Below are 17,441 nucleotides of genomic sequence, written 5' to 3'. Positions count from 1 at the left end.
ATACACATGTGGATTATTGGCGGTTTTCAAACACTCATCATTCGTCACGAAAATGTAATTTTCTGGCTATTTATTTGAAATGAGCAAATGTAAACAGTGGTTTAGTTTAATGTATGTGAGGTACTTTGACTAATTTTCTAAAATGCCGAACTTTTATTTGGGAAGATTTTCATATAAAAGAAATTGTGTCAATTGTTTTGTATACATAAAATAAAGCAATTTCATTCTCAGGTTTAGGCATTTATTTTTATTATTTTCTCCCTCATTCTTATTCATTTTTTTTTTTTATTTTTTATATTTGCAGTTTACCCCACTAACACGATATCAGCTTCTTTATACGACATTCTTCATAAGCATCATACCGAAAAGTGGGAAATAAATTTAATTTAATACTTATGACAACAAAAAGCTGCTTCGTATTTATTTTATTTAGTTGGATATCGTAGTCACGTTGTTAGAGAGCCAACGGGTTTGTTATCACGCGGCTTTTGTTGGCAAACTTTTGCACAACTGAATGGAGTAGTTCCCTTGCAAAGCAGCACAGTGTAACAAGTAAACATATTACCTTTCATGAAATATAATATGTTGCAACGTAATGTTTTTTCAACTGGAGGCTATCACAACCATACTTCCGAATTAATTTCTTACTACTTTCGAGGTGCTCTTACTCTTCCATAGTATATTATTATCAATACTATAATTGTTTACATTAAATATTAAATGTATATTATCTCTTCATGATTAACTTCCATTTGATTAACCCGTTTTTTGCTCATCTTGCATCACTGTGATAAACATTATACTTTATATTTATTTTAGTCATGTGCACTGGATTTATAAATAATCTTCAGGTACCACGCGGCGTATGATCAACAAAATCATTTTATTTTTATTAGAAATCGTATATTCCAAAATAGTTGAAAATAAATTTGTATTTTAAGTATAGTAATAATTTCTAAAAGCATTTAAATGCCATTAAAATGCCTCATTTTGGTTGCTATTAGTGAATAAATAAATTTTTATTAATTTATCCAAAATGAGCTGACAAAATATTTATTAAACAGACCTTTGGGAATCTTATGCTTTATTTTACACTACGAATCATTTAGATTTATAAATGAAGCCAATCAAAAGAATTTTATATAAGCTCAAATCTATGTTTTAAAATTTATTAGCCGATTAAAGAATAATACTTGGCTTATTTAGTATGTATATTTGTTAAAAACGGTCTGAGGCTGATCAACTTCGCCAGGGCCCGAAATATGGTCGTCTGTAGTACTAGATTCCAGCATAAGAAAATCCATCAAGCTACTTGGCTGTCCCCGGATCGAATCACTCGCAAGCAGATCGATCATGTTGTGATAGATGGACGACATGTCTCCAGTCTTTCTGATGTGCGTACGCTTCCCAACACCCAACATCGACTCGGACCACTATCTTGTAGCAGCTAAAATACGCACCCGCCTCTGTGTAGAAAAGCGCACATGTCAACAAACACAAGGAAGGTTCGACATCGAGAAGCTGCAATCACAACCGACAGCCGAACGATTTTCTACTCGACTTGCACTCCTGCTCTCTCAGAGCACTCATCAGCATCTCGGTATAAGGGAGCTGTGGGACGGCATATCAAACTCCTTACGTACAGCTGCAACCGAAACCATTGGTTTTCGGAAAAGTAAAAAAAAACAGCTGGTATGATGAGGATTGTCGTCTCGCAGTGGAGAGAAAACAGATTGCCTACCTCGCAATGTTGCGATCGACCGCAACACGAGCGGAATGGGAAAGATACCGAGAGCTGAAGAGGGAAGCAAGACGCATTTGCAGACAAAAAAAGAAAGAGGTCGAAATGCGTGAGTATGAAGAGCTTGACAAGCAGGCCGACAGGGGTAATGCTCGAAAATTTTACGAAAAGATCCGGCGACTAACTGAAGGTTTCAAGACCGGAGCACACTCTTGTAGGACCCCCAGAGGTGATCTAGTTATTGATGACCAGAGTATACTGAGTTTGTGGAGGGAACACTTCTCCAGCCTGCTGAATGGCAGTGAAAGTACAATAACAGGAGATGGCGAACCCGATTCCCCAATCGACGACGATGGAGCAGATGTTCCATTGCCCGACTGTGAAGAAATTCGAATAGCAATTACCCGCTTGAAGAACAATAAGGCGGCAGGGGCCGATGGATTACCGGCCGAGCTATTCAAATACGTCGGTGAAGAGCTGATAAGGTGCATGCATCAGCTTCTTTGCGAAATATGGTCGGAAGAAAGCATGCCCGACGATTGGAATCTCAGTGTACTCTGCCCAATCCACAAAAAGGGAGACCCCACAATCTGCGCCAACTATCGTGGGATAAGCTTCCTTAACATCGCTTATAAGGTTCTATCGAGCGTACTGTGTGAAAGACTAAAGCCCACCGTCAAACAAACTGATTGGACCTTATCAGTGTGGCTTTAGACCTGGAAAATCAACAACTGACCAGATATTCACCATGCGCCAAATTTTGGAGAAGACCCGTGAAAAACGGATCGACACACACCATCTATTTGTCGACTTTAAAGCTGCTTTCGACAGCACGAAAAGGAGCTGCCTTTATGCCGCGATGTCTGAATTTGGTATCCCCGCAAAACTAATACGGCTGTGTAAGCTGACGTTGAGCAACACCAAAAGCTCCGTCAGGATCGAGAAGGACCTCTCCGAGCCGTTCGATACCAGACGAGGTTTCAGACAAGGTGACTCACTATCGTGCGACTTCTTTAACTTGATGCTGGAAAAAATTATAAGAGCTGCAGAGCTAAATAGAGAAGGTATAATCTTCTACAAGAGTGTACAGCTACTGGCGTACGCCGATGATATCGATATCATTGGAAACAACACCCGCGCAGTTAGTTCTGCTTTTTCCAGACTGGATAAGGAAGCGAAGCGTATGGGTCTGGTGGTGAACGGGGACAAGGCGAAATATCTCCTGTCATCAAACAAACAGTCAGCGCATTCGCGTCTTGGCTCCCACGTCACTGTTGACAGTCATAACTTTGAAGTTGTAGACAATTTCGTCTACCTGGAAACCAGCATTAATAGCAATAACAATGTCAGCCTGGAAATCCAACGCAGAATCACTCTTGCCAACAGGTGCTACTATGGACTAAGTAGGCAATGGAAAAGTAAAGTCCTCTCTCGACGAACAAAAACCAAACTCTACAAGTCCCTCATCATTCCCGTCCTACTTTACGGTGCAGAAGCGTGGACGATGTCAACATCCGATGAGACGGCACTAGGAGTTTTCGAGAGAAAGGTTTTGCGGAAGATTTATGGTCCCTTAAACATTGGCAACGGCGAATACCGCAGACGATGGAACGATGAACTGTATGTGTTATTCGACGACATAGACATAGTCCAGCGAATAAAAAAACAGCGGCTACGCTGGCTAGGTCATGTTGTTCGAATGGATGAAAGTGCTCCAGCTCTGAAAGTATTCGATGCAGTACCCGCTGGTGGAAGCCGAGGAAGAGGGAGACCTCCACTCCGATGGAAGGACCAGGTGGAGAGGGACCTGGCTTCGCTTGGTATAACCAATTGGCGCCAAACTGCCAGAAGGAGGGATACGTGGCGCGCTGTTTTGGACTCGGCTATAACCGCGTAAGCGGTGTCTACGCCAGTCAAGAAGAAGAATTTGTTAAAAACTGTTAAAAAATATAGTAAAGTCAGCAAAAATATTCAATCAATTATTATACAAATTTTATTCACTCGATTTAATTCAATTACGTTTGACAAATGATTAATTAAGTAGTTATAACACATTGTCGGTTATTAATTTATAAGTCATGTAAGTCATAGACAAACCGGATATGCAAATAAGCTCAACAACATTTTATTTTTTTAAGCAGTGAATGAGGGAAAAAGAAGGAGAGACGATGTAAGTAACTGAAACCCCCTTTTTAATTGATCTACTGTTTTCGAAATCTTGCCAGATAATCGAGTATATTTATAGTATTACTTCGTAGAGCACTAATATATCAATAATAATAACTGAGAAATAAATATATGAAAACTTGTGTTTGAAAATAACAAATGGTAGGAATGCCTCTCTCGTCTACTACTTAATTGCTTGTGTTAGCTCTTAATACACTTCATGAAACAATCAAAGCCTAATAGCTATCAAATGATGTAAATTAAAGAGTAAATAATAAGCAAGAATGAAATGAAAAACGTTCGTAAAAAATGGCAGCAAAAAAAAATAATAAAGTTTATATACCTTTTTCATGTTGAAAGTGCGAAACTAGACCATGAACTTTATATACAGTCTTATATATAGATATGCACTCTTTAAGGCTTCTAGACATGAACTTGCCGTTATTTATTAGTTCAAAGCACCCGCTGTTTCGCGCTCAAAAATTAAAAGGAAAATGTGAGTGAACTTCTGAAAGTTTTGTTCCGATACCAGTATGTATCGTTGTTATAGGTTGCACAAATAAATAAAAATGTTCTTGCTAGTAGTAGTCAGCGACCGCTTAAATGAGTATAGTTATGGATGACCAAATTAAATGAATAAAACTTGATTTGATATAGTTTGTTTGAAATATAAAATAATTTACTTATTTCAATTTCATTGCCATAAAAATTTATAAAAGAATATACACTAATGCAAATGAAAGCAGGAAGTAAAAATATAAAAAATATGAAAATCAGTTGCTGTCAACTTGCTAAATGTGATTTGTGAAAATTTCATTAAATTGTAACGTGAAAGGAACTGAATTATTTGTCATTTATTGCATCAAATATTTAGTGTTTAAGCAACTATATTTTTATTAAAGCTTCCTGTGACGGGATGCGGCGCACCAGGCTTGCTGATGCTTCCTTCCTCACTGTTAGTGAAGCGCTTGAAATAACTTTTTAGTATGCAGTGAATTTCCGGAACGAATTCAGTAGAGTTTTCACATCTTCGCAGCTATATATATAAAATATATATATATATCTTTGTATGAACATATATATAAATGAGAAACGTTCAAAATTAGTAAAAGATAACTTTAGAATTTTCTAATGAGCTAAAACCACCTTTAAACGTTTCATAATGACCAACTTGTAACAATGTCATTATAACTTTTGCGAGTGACATGGCGTATGAGTGATATATGCTTGGGTGCGGATATGCAATTGCTGTTGAACTGATTTAAATTCTATTTTTTCTATGTGCTATTATTAAAACGATTGATTTTACAGTAAATTATTTTTTATCAAACTATTTTTTTAAATTTAAAATAATATTTCTCGAACAAAATAGCTAGGGTATTCACAAGGTGTCATATTGTGTCATATCGTCATATTGTCATATTTTTTTATGACTGTCATACCAACACTGTTGTTGTTTCACATGCAAAATTAAAATATGACTTATACGACACTGCGTGGTATGTTTCTTGAGTTCGATATTCCATACCCCTACCCACTTGCTGCCGAATTTTTTCGGTTTTTTGCGGCATATGCCTAGTACTGCAGTAACCGGTTACTTTTTGGAACCGGTTTTTTTGGGACACACTCGTGGCAGTGTGGGCGGTCGGTGGGTGGGGCTTTGGGTCGTTTTGGAGCAAAACTTCGACGAGTGGGTAGTTGGTTTTCTGTGAAGAACCGGTTTTTTTTGGGTCGGTCAGTGGTCGGTTTTGCTCGTGCCCTTCTGCCCGAACACTTCTCAACCAATTTATACCGCACATTGTATATATCTGGAAAATACGGACATATATCTGGTTTTGGCCTCAGCAAAAATCGCTATTTTTTTTTTTTTTTTGCTAAGGCCAAAATCGGATGATCGCATATATATATTGATGATTTTTTATCTCGGATCGCGGATATATACCATTTCTGTCTTCTTAATTTTTCACTATCAGCTGATTAAATGTAGAAATATGACATACAACAAGGGTGCTCAAAAGTGTCGTATTTTTAAGAATATAAAAATATGACATAAGACATACAACAAAGCTTGTGAATTGCCTAAGCATTTTAAAACACTAAAAATCCACTCACCTAAGAAATTATTGAATTTTTCGCACCATGCCACTTTAAATTGGGACAAATTTTAACCACTTTCTTTTTAATCACAACCCACGCACAGTGATTACAATGTTTCAAAACAATATTTCTGCATTTTTTGACACAAAAAACTCTGCAAAAACTCACTACACTTCAACTTTCCGCGCCGGTAAACGCGCTCAAAGGTGGACGAACGTTGAAAATGATAATTGAAAGCATCATATAGTTTATACGGCTTTTTATCTAACGAAAATTATGCCTAATACTCTTGTTAGTGACTAATGAAGGCTGAACTAACTGTCAACGCTAGCACTGTTGTGACTGCAAACATGTCAAAAGCACGGCAATGCATGTTGCACTAAACGTAAATAGCTACCACAGAAGGGAAAACTTTCATATACGAAATATACCGTAAAATTGCACGGTTGCAAATTTGTAAAATATTTACAAAGCAAAGCTAATTTAGTTTCGTAACAAATGTGCGCGGGAGTACAGTGTGTTTGTAGCCGTCAAATGAGCTGTCAAGATAAGTTGGTTATATTCCGTGTACGCGCATGTGACTCTAAAATTTAATGTGAAGCAGATTATTGAAGAGGAGATATTTGCGCATATGGAGCTTTAATGGACTTCAAAATTCAAAAATACTTTCATTTAACATTATAATTCGGACCGAAAATGGATAAAACTGAACTAAAAATTTCAAATGACCACGCAATATATTCCTATCTATCTCTGTTGGAAGTAATGCTGTTTTTGAAAACACGTGTATCAAATGTAATAAAACAGGTGAGATAATAAAAAAAACAAGTAATGGAATTACTGCCAGCGGTCTGGGATTACAGCTCGGAGAAGATGATTGTACTCGTGCTTTAAAATACAAAACTGGGTAACCTTTAATATTTATATGCAAATTTCCCAGTTGCAAAAACTGCATATGCATATACTTACATACTATATGTCACAACAACTCAACTACTACAGGTATATGTAAATAATATGCATACATTTCAGACATACATTTCTTATCTCGAAATAACACTTTTATTTCGTTTTGTTAGAAAGAAGAACCAGTGTTGTTGTTGTCTTTTAAATTTATTACCCTTTCAGCAACAAATGTATACCAACAAAAACTTTACTGATAGAACTGCAAACAGTGGTTGCAATAAATCAAAATGCCAACATTTCAAATATTAGACTTTATATTTTGTGATGCATAATTTTTAAGACGCAATTTTTGGTATGAAAATGGGAGTACAAGTTATGGTACAGTATTTTTCACAAATTATTGTATGTGTTTTTCAATGAGCGGAGGTAGATATTGACAGCTCTGCGAAGAGAAATTAAATTGTTCAAGAATTGCATTACAAATTACATACATATATTTTTTCATACCAAAAAACGTTGCCTACATTTTGGCGCGAAGCGTAAAATATTATATTATTATTTACAAAATGCGGAACCACAGTTGAACTTCCATAACTCGAAGCTCTCCATAAATCGAACTCTTGAATTGGCAATAGAAATCTTAGAAATTACCTTCTCTCTGACTCGAAGTTTTTCTGTAGATTATGGTAATTCGAGCCAGGTAATTTCAACTGTACTTAAAAAAATATCTATAAAAATTAAGCAATGTATCTTTTAGAAAAATCTCATATATCAATAAATCCCAATTAAATATATATATATTTAAAGATAAATATTCTTAATTGACCATTATCAGTTTCATATAAATCATCCACTGTAGCCTACTTTCTATTCCACATTCAATTTAAGAGAAAACTTATCAAAAATGACACGCTCTTTTCGATTCAAAACTGTTGTTAATATCAGTTTAATGACCCCTTACTACAGTATTTCTAAAAATACCATTTCAAATGATTAATATCTGGCCTTATTAGCGCATTCCATGCCCATATGGTGAATTGCAATGCGCTTTCGAACCATTTGTCTTTTCACTTTCCAATAGAAATGAAAGTAGTCTAAATGTAAACATTTAAATGTGTGCACATATGTAACGCCAACAACTCTTTGACGTCAATACTCCAAATAAAAATCTATTTTTAGATTTATAAATGATACAGATTTAAGAAGTGGGAAATTATATACTTAAACTGCATAAGAATAGACTTTGAAAGTTTCAGTTGTTGTTGTTCTATATTATTTAGGCTGCATTTGCATGATTTTCATTATTAAGAAAAACGCAATAAATGTATATTTAAACAGGAATTGGTTAGATATCTAGACTAATGAACTCTTAAAACTGTAACATTTGAGCAGCTTTGCGTATCAGTTCTTAATTAGTTAAAATACTAGATATTCACCCATCTTTCATATGAATCTCCAAAGCATAATTTGTCTGTTAACCACAAGAATTCAACAAAGCCTCTTAAAAGCTCTCTTAAATCGAAGTTAAGACCTTATTTTAGCCATAAGCCAGCCTTGAACATTGCCCATGCAATTAAACTTTCACATTTGAAAGATTTTTTTTCGGCTTAGAAAACCATAAATTTAAACGAGTTAAATTAAAAAAAAATAACTTTCTCATAATATCTCTTTAATTTCATCAAAATAGCAAACACTAATAATTTATGCTCTGAACTCTAAGGGCAAACTTTAACCGTCCACTCTACATGCACCCTAAAGCAACAGCACACCATACCAGCCATCCGATGTAAATAAAATTAAACTTGAGCCAATAACCGCCACAAAAATAAAAGCAGTTATGTTTTTTTATAGCTAATTTTCCACAATTTGAACTTCGAAACAGCCAGTTGCGGGATCAAGTAGCGACAAATTGCGGAATAACCATGTTTGCGGCGCTGCCCTTTGAAGAGGAAAAAGTAACATTGAACTCGAAGCTAACACGCTTTACTACACAGAGGACGAAATCACTGCGCGTAAACACAAACACAAAAGACAGACGCACATACACTTAGATTCAATTTTTATATAAGCACAGTGGCATTGAGTCCATGCGAAACTGTGAAGAGGCAAAAAGAATGAATTGCGAAGCAAAAGTGTAAAAGAATGTCAATTGAGCAGTGCAAATTTAAGGACTCGTTTATCTGCAAGTTAATATGTATATGTGTGTTAAATCCTTAACACGTTTTATGAAGCCAATGCACGCGTATGTGTGCCTACAACTTCACATTTCGTGTTTTTATCATTGCGTGTATCAACAACAGCAATTTATTTTGTTCGCATGGAAGCTGCTAATTCGCAAAGCAGACTATTATGTGTGCAAACAAAAGTGTTGGCCAAATTATCCTTGTTTCAAAAGTTTTTGTTATTCCTTACTCATATACAGGCCTATGTACTCTTATGTGTGTCTGTATATGTTCGCGTGTTCAGATTTTATATGCAGACTTGTAGCTATGTAAGTCTACTATCTCGCATAATTCGCGAGGTCAACAATAAGCAGATTTATCGGTTAATCTTTTATTTATCTTTATTTACAGCTTACATGCAGTTTTATGCCTATTATAATTTGTAATTTTGATCGTCACAAAGTCAACTGGAAAATCGTTTTAAACAAAAATATTTTTTTCAGATATATTGATTATAAATGGAGTTCCGTTAACAAATATTCAGAATAACAAAATGTATTATATCACATTATATATTAAGTGGACCTGGAGTAACTATTCCACACAACATGCCTTGACTCTTGAAAGTAAACAAAGTTGATATTACGTTACCACTAAAAATATCAACAAACCTCCCAATATGTAACCATCAAAACAAAGCAACACCCATCACAATGCAAAACAGCCCTACCCACGTGATCCCTCTAAGTGTAACAAACCTGATCTCTCTTGACCTATCCAAAAAGTAAAGAATCCTCAATCGATGTTCTTTGCCCTCGGCCAAAATGTTGTCAAAGGTCATTGACCTTATTTCGGGGTTTGTTGGCCTTTTTGGCCAAGGTCAATGATCTTTGACAGGGGTTTGTTTTCCTTTTTGGTCAATGACCTTTGATAGGGGTTTGTTTACCTTTTTGGCTGAGGTCAATGACCTTTGTCAGGGGTTTGTTTACCTTTTTGGCTGAGGTCAATGACCTTTGTCAGGGGTTTGTTTACCTTTTGGGTCGAGGTCGTTGACTTTTGGACGGGGTTTGTTTACCTTTTTGGCAGAGATCATTGACCTTTGGCCGGAGTTTGTCTACATTTTGGTCGAGGTCAATGATCTTTGACATAGGTTTGTTTACATTTAGATCAAGGTCAATGGCCTTTGAGAGAGATTTGTTTAAATTTTGATTCGAATTCAGTGTACTTTGGAAGAGGTTTAGGCTCATGTCAATGACCTTCGGTCGTGGTTGGTTTACATTATGGGACGAATCACTGAACTTTGACAGGGGTTTGTTCACAATTTGGTCGCGGTCAATGTGAAATATTGTCGAGGTTTGCTTCCATTTCAGTTGAGATCAACCACCTTTGGAAGGGGTCAAGTTTTGTTTTAATTTTGGGAAGAGGTCGGAGAACTATGACAAGTGTTAATTGACATTTAATTACATTTGAGAACGGGATCAGTGACCTGCGATTGAGGTTCGTTTACATTTTGGAACGAGATCAGTAATCTTCGATTGGGGTTCGTTTACATATTAGGACGAGGTCAGTGATCTCTGACCGGGGTTTGTTTACATTTTTTCGAGGTCAATGACCTTTGAGAGGGATATGTTTACATTTTGGCCGAAATCAATGACCTTTGACGGTGTGTGTTTTCCGTTTGGGATGAGGTCATTGACCTTTGGCCAGGGTTTGTATCCATTTTGAGACGACATCAGTGAATTTTGTTAGTGGTTTGTTTACAACTTGGTCTAGGTCAGGACCTTTGAAATGAGTTTGTTTACATTTTGGATCGACGTCAATGTCCTTTAACAGCGATTTATTATATTTTGATCTGTTACGTTCAGGATTGCTGACTTTTTAAGTGGTCGTATATGGTCGAATTCAATTATACTTTGAGAGGTCACTTGCTGTAAAATTTATTTACATTTCGGAGGTTCACCTAGCATAGATTAATTTGCATTTTGATTAATAACGTGGGACAGTTATACTTAAATTTTGAGAGTCACGTGTGTTTGTTTACGTTTTAAGAGATTTGGTGGATGAAGTTTGTTTATATTTTCACGGATCACTTGATGTTCAGGTTGTTTATAATTATAGGGGTCACATATCGTTAGATTTTATTGTATTTTGAATGGATGGTTAAAAGTGTGCGTATTTTTGTAGGGTAAATTGCGAGGGTATACCCCCGAAGTTATAAAATAATCAAATTATAATCAAGGTCATATAACTCTAACGATTTTTTTAAATCGAATATCCAATAATAAAAACTAAAAAAATAAAAATTACTCATAGTATGAATAAGAAAATCAAATTCAGTCGCGCTAAGTAATGTTTTCTAAATGAAGCACTTTGCCCAAAGCGCACAGTCAAACATTTAAAAACACATTTCTTAAGTTTTACAATTAATTTTCAACATTTCATATTGTATATAAGTATATACTTCAGCCGAACTTTTCTGGGTTACTCGATATTTTGCTTTTCGAATTTGACCCAATTTCCTTTATGACTACGCAACAATTCGTCACGTTTTCTCATTTACTTTGCGTTGGCAGCCGTCATTGTCATCCGTGTTTATTTTTGTATTAACTAAATATATTATGTACGATTATTAAGTACAAAATTTGTTGGAAAATTTCATGCGAATTTTGTTTCAAAGATTTCATTCAGAAAATCTGACAATTGCTACGCTAAAATTTTTTAGCCACTTGGCTACAATTCAGGGCAAAGGAGTGGAGTAACGTATGACTTTTAGGGAAGAAAAAACTCGATATGTTTAATTCTACTTTCCGGTGCAAATTTCTAATTAATTTACATATTTTAACACTTAATACATTTTAACGACTCTGTGAGTCCAGCAGGTTTTTAAAAGCATGAACATGAGTAGAACCTTGTTTTCGTGGTAAATAACCATTGGAAATATTTTATAGAAACTATTATGACTGCAACTATGAAAATATATATGAAATTATACTAGTAGAACAAATTGAGAATTAGTGGTTAGAAAAACAAACAAAACTTTGTGCACATAAAAGAAATAGGTGCATATGCTCTCTAATGTATACACACATATTTATGCTTGAGTATATACTTGTACAGGGTATATATTATGTATTTGTGTTGTAAAATTATATTTAAAATGAATGCAGGATAACTAGAATCTACGATTTTCTACAGTGATCTGCAAAAAGCAAACTCAATTAGAACATAATTATCGCTGCTTAAGCATATCAAAAGCATTATTGTCATAAGCGCCCACAACTGGTTGTAACTAGCAAGGTAAATATGTATAATTGCACAAATAGTACTTATGCTTGGCTATAATTACATAAGTGCGCACTTGAAAAAGTTGCTTTTCGAAATGATAGCATCCGAACGCTTTCAAGCAACTGTCCATAAGTGCACTTATTTAATTAAGTGCGTTTAATATTTGCAAATTAGCAAATTGATATGCGCTGGGAAACCATTTCGGTTGCATTGTTGTAGTTTTTGTTTAAAGTAATGCATACGGACATTACCCGTTCCAGTGATTACTGGCAGAATTTTAAATATTTACAAAAAGAATTTGGCGAGTAAATTATTTGCGAAATAAGCATACCAGCTGAGGAAAATTGTTTTATGTATATTTCTGAATATACTTAGTAATATTGTCTAATATTTTAAATAGCTACGTGATTCTTGCTTGACACGGACATGGATATATGAGTACTATGAAAAGAATAAGTAAGTCAAACAACGATCTACACTTCTTGGAAAATGACAATTTCATATGGGAACCCCAAATCTTCGACCAATCATATCAATCGTATCAATATTAGATAGTAATAAATATATAATGTGTCCAGCAAAAGGCAAATTCCATTACAGTACAATTGGTGTGGTGTGCAAAGACGTAAATTTATAACAAATAACCGGCGCAATAAACAAACAAACACACAAAATCATGTATATATTTATGGCCGTCTAACTTTATCAAAAAATCTGGGCGCATGACTAAAACGTAAATGCTTAAGGCAAAGATTAAAATAAAAAATAAAATTTATTTATTAAAAACCACGCGCCATATTTTAAAAATAACTACATTTATTATCTACTGTATACAACAACAAATAAATGCACATGCATATGGCATTTGGCGAAGATATAAGAAAAGAGTTTAGATTGAATATTTTGAAGTAGCAAAGATAATAAATTAAGTAAGACTCTGAAAAAATAACACCAAAAACAACAAATATTTCGCATAGATATACATACTAATGTATGTTGTGTGTAGTTAGTCGCGAACGGCAAATCTCGGCGCTACCACACACTGGCCGTTCATAAAAATCTTCTGATAAAGTACTTTTGTTTAAGAGCGCCGCATAAAGCTGATAACTCTTCAGATACTTTCCGCTGTTATCTAATTTGACAAGTGCGCGCCACTGACGTTAGACGACACTACCTGTCAGTAGTCTGATGATGGCGGTCAGTCGCTGGTCTTTAAGCGCCGGCGGTAAAGACATGTGTTTGGACTTTTGATATTTTTTTTAAGGTTTAGTAGCTGCTGTTGTTATTAAATTGTCTAAATGATAAGCAGAATTTTGCTAGAAGTCTGGTTTGTTATGAAAAATTTCTAATAAGTAGTTATGCAGGCAGGTTCTGTAATTCACTTCCGTGTGAAATTCAAGCAAATTCACTTTCAATCCGATATTTGGTATATTTGATGTACTGAATTTCAATTTTTCTTTTAAAATTCCACATCTTTTTATATCTCGCAACAAAGTTGCTATAAATGATCAGGATGACGAGTGGAGTTGAAATCCGGATGTCTGTCCGTCCGTCTGTCCATGAAGCGATAACTTAAATAAAAATTGAGATACCTTAATGAAATTTGGAACACATATAGCCATAAATAAAGTTACACACACTAAACCATAAATAAAGTTATGAAATTTGGTACAGAGGATCACATTAGGGAGGTGCATATTTGGGTGTAATTTTTTTGTGGAAGTGGGCATGGCCCCCAAATAGGTTTTTTGTATATATCTCGAAAACGAATAAAACTATATAAACCAAACTTTCTGCAGTCGTTTATTTTGGCTACTTCTTAATACAGTTCAAAAATGAAAGAAATCAGATAATAACCATGCCCACCTCCCATACAAAGGTTACGTTGAAAATTACTAAAACTGAGTTAACTCACTAACGAAAAAGTCTGAAACACTAAATTTTACAGAAAAAAGAAGCTGTGCTCAGATTTTTTTACAAAATGGAAAATGGGTCGTCGCCCACTTATGGGTCAAAAACCATATCTCAGGAACTACTCGCCCGATTTCAATGAAATTCGGTATATGATATTTTTTTTAAAATCCTGATGACACGTGAAATGGATGAAATCGGTTCACAAGCACGCCAACTTCCCATATAACTCATTTTTGAATTCCATCTGATTCGTTCACTTTAAAATATATATATAGGGAACCGATGAAGATAGCGGAATAAAACTTTACACAAATACTGTATATCATCTGTGGCTTCACTTATGGAAAAATGTTCGAAATCGGAGTAAAACTTTTCATGGCCCCGGATATCTACATGAACTCAGTGCCTAAGGGTAATTTTTAATCGAAAATATCGGCAAATATTTCAGATATTTTAATTTAATTCAGAGGAATTTTTTTTTCTCCTAATTGTGTGTCTCTGTTCCAAAAATTATTAACATCCGATCAGAACTTCCCCTAGCTCCCATATACCTAATTATGTGTGGGCTTTATTCCGCATATTTCGGTTAATATGTGAGATATTTTAGCAAAATTAAGTGAACATATAGTCTTGTATATAGAGTAGCTTGGTGAGGAAAATGAGTGAAATCGCTTTAGAAATTACATCAGCCCTCATATACCATATATGATGATTTTCGTAAATTGCGAGAGTATAAAATGTTCGGTCGCACCCGAACTTGGCATTTTCTTACTTGTTTAATTTTAACTTTCACTAGGATTGCGGAACCTGCGTGATAATGTCATATTTACATGTACATAAAAATATTCATTTCATTAATATATAACAACAAATAAACAAATATATAAAGAAATTTAGTGATGTTTTAGTTATAGTTCATTAATATGTTGCTCATACGCAGCGTTGAGCAAAATGTAAAAAAGAAGTAAATAGTCTACATATCAAAGACCAACAGAAAATAAGCTACATTTTATATTTCAATACAAAACACAACTACGAACAACATGTTTCTTTACTGTTTACATTCCACAAATTTGTAATACAATATTGTTGTATTTGTTGACAACAAATGCCACAGTAAATAAATAATTATGTGTCCGCTATGTTGCACTGAGATTTTCTGACAGTTGTGGTGTTTCAATTTGCCTCACACATGTGAACTTTTTAATATCATCTAATATGACACTTTGATTGGCGGCTTTAACACTTTGTTGTGGCAAAACAGATTTTCGCTAGAGAAATGAGAACTAGCAGGCTTATTTGTTTTTGTGTTTGTCAATTTAATTTGAATCTTCTGGATAAGCTGCTGTGCTAAAACTTACCTTTCAATTGCGTTTCAATTTAATTAATCACGTGCAGACGCCATATAATAATACTTACATATATTATATTAAAAGTTTAAGCGTTTTCGTTATTAATATAAAAACTGTGGAATATCAGCCTCTCAAATAGAATATCTTCATTTTTATATATCTCTGTATATATATTCAATATATTCAATATATGTATGTATATGTCTACATATATAAGTTAAAATTATGTTTACTTTAGTCCTGCTGAGCGCCCATTAACATACATATAAGTATGTGTGTGTGATCACAGTTGTTTATTTGTGTGCATCCGTAAAATCTTTTATTTACTTTTAATATATATGAAATAAAAAATTTGGCGGATCTCTTCCATACACATACATCACTTTATTATACAAGCTACCGCGCGCTCTTGACCGTTGAATTCAAGCGGCATGATTATGCACATTTATATATATATATATATGTATTAATTTATATACATATATACATGTACATATGTATATAGTATGTGCTTTTAACCCTCTCATGCTCGAATTAAAATGGGAGGAGCTAACATTTTTTTAGGACAGATATATATACATATTAGTCTTAACTCAAATATGAAGTGATCAAAATTTCAAAGTCCTATTAAATTATTATAAATTAGTGATGAGCGATATTGCACTACAGGTGATTTTTTCACTGTGATTGAAAAATCACATATAGCAACTGTGATCAAAATCGCGATTGCAGTTCAGTAATTTGAGTTCGATCAGAGTACATATACGAGTTCAGTAATTCTAATTCGATCACTATAACAGTAGCAGTTCAGTGATTCTAATTCGATCACTGTAGCAATAGCAGTTCGAAGAGTAACAATCACTGTTCAGTAGCAATCACAGTTCGATCACAGTACATATACGAGTTCAGTAATTCTAATTCGATCACTGTAGCAATAGCAGTTCAGTGATTCTAATTCGATCACTGTAGCAATAGCAGTTCGAAGAGTAACAATCACTGTTCAGTAGCAATCACAGTTCAGTAGCAATACCAGTTCGAGTATCAATCACTGTTCAGTAGCAATACCAGTTCGAAAGTAGCAATCACTGTTCAGTATCAATATCAGTTCGAAAGTAGCAGTCACTGTTTAGTAACAATATCAGTTCGAAAGTAGCAATCACTGTTTAGTGATCACAGTAGAAATTTTAGTTGTGATTTTGATAATTTTGGGTACGGTGATTACAAAAGCAGTTAAATGTACCTAATATTATTAATTAAATAATTGTTATTACAAAAGCAGGTAAATTTTGGATATTGTTAAAATTAATAAAAATGTAAATGTAAAAAATTAAAAAAAAAAAATGTGGAGTATAAATTCTCATATATTCGTTTTTTTGTTGTGATCGCAATAGCAATATAAAATTACAGTTATTTAAAAATAGCAATCACTGAAATCACAGTAGCAATATCGCTCATCACTATTATAAATCAACTAAACACTTTTCTCATGACAGTTTTTTTTTTTAAATAACTCTCTTATCTTTTGTATAACTTTTTTCGCGAAACGATTTTTGCCAATTTCACTCTGTGGTGAACGCCTACTGAATGAGCAGGTGCACAACTCATATCAGAAAAAATAACTGTAAGCTTGCACAACACATAAGTCTACATATTTGAAAAAAAAACTGCTGGTCAAAAATATTTAAATAACGATAATTAAAAGCCGGTAAGTACAATGTTGCCTATAGACAGCATTGGGCATGAAAGGGTTATGTATTGACGTCTACGTCTTCATTCGTCCATAAACATTTATGCATGCAATAAGTTTTATTATTTATA

General features: G+C 34.4%; 1 protein-coding gene across 1 annotated transcript in view; it reads right to left on the bottom strand.

The window, feature by feature from the left end:
• LOC105210052 (G protein-activated inward rectifier potassium channel 3) overlaps window positions 1–6,341 on the bottom strand; it is a 99,031-nt gene extending 92,690 nt beyond the window's left edge. The window contains exon 1 of the mRNA XM_054225296.1: window positions 6,020–6,341. The gene's annotated coding sequence lies outside the window, so the exon portion shown is untranslated. The remainder of the gene's footprint in view (window positions 1–6,019) is intronic.
• Between the last annotated feature and the right edge of the window lie 11,100 nt (window positions 6,342–17,441).

The sequence above is a fragment of the Zeugodacus cucurbitae genome, chromosome 2, assembly GCF_028554725.1.
Source record: "Zeugodacus cucurbitae isolate PBARC_wt_2022May chromosome 2, idZeuCucr1.2, whole genome shotgun sequence".
NCBI classification, from domain to species: domain Eukaryota; kingdom Metazoa; phylum Arthropoda; class Insecta; order Diptera; family Tephritidae; genus Zeugodacus; species Zeugodacus cucurbitae.
Note: the sequence above shows the minus strand (reverse complement) of the source record. Positions and strands in the feature narration are given on the sequence as shown.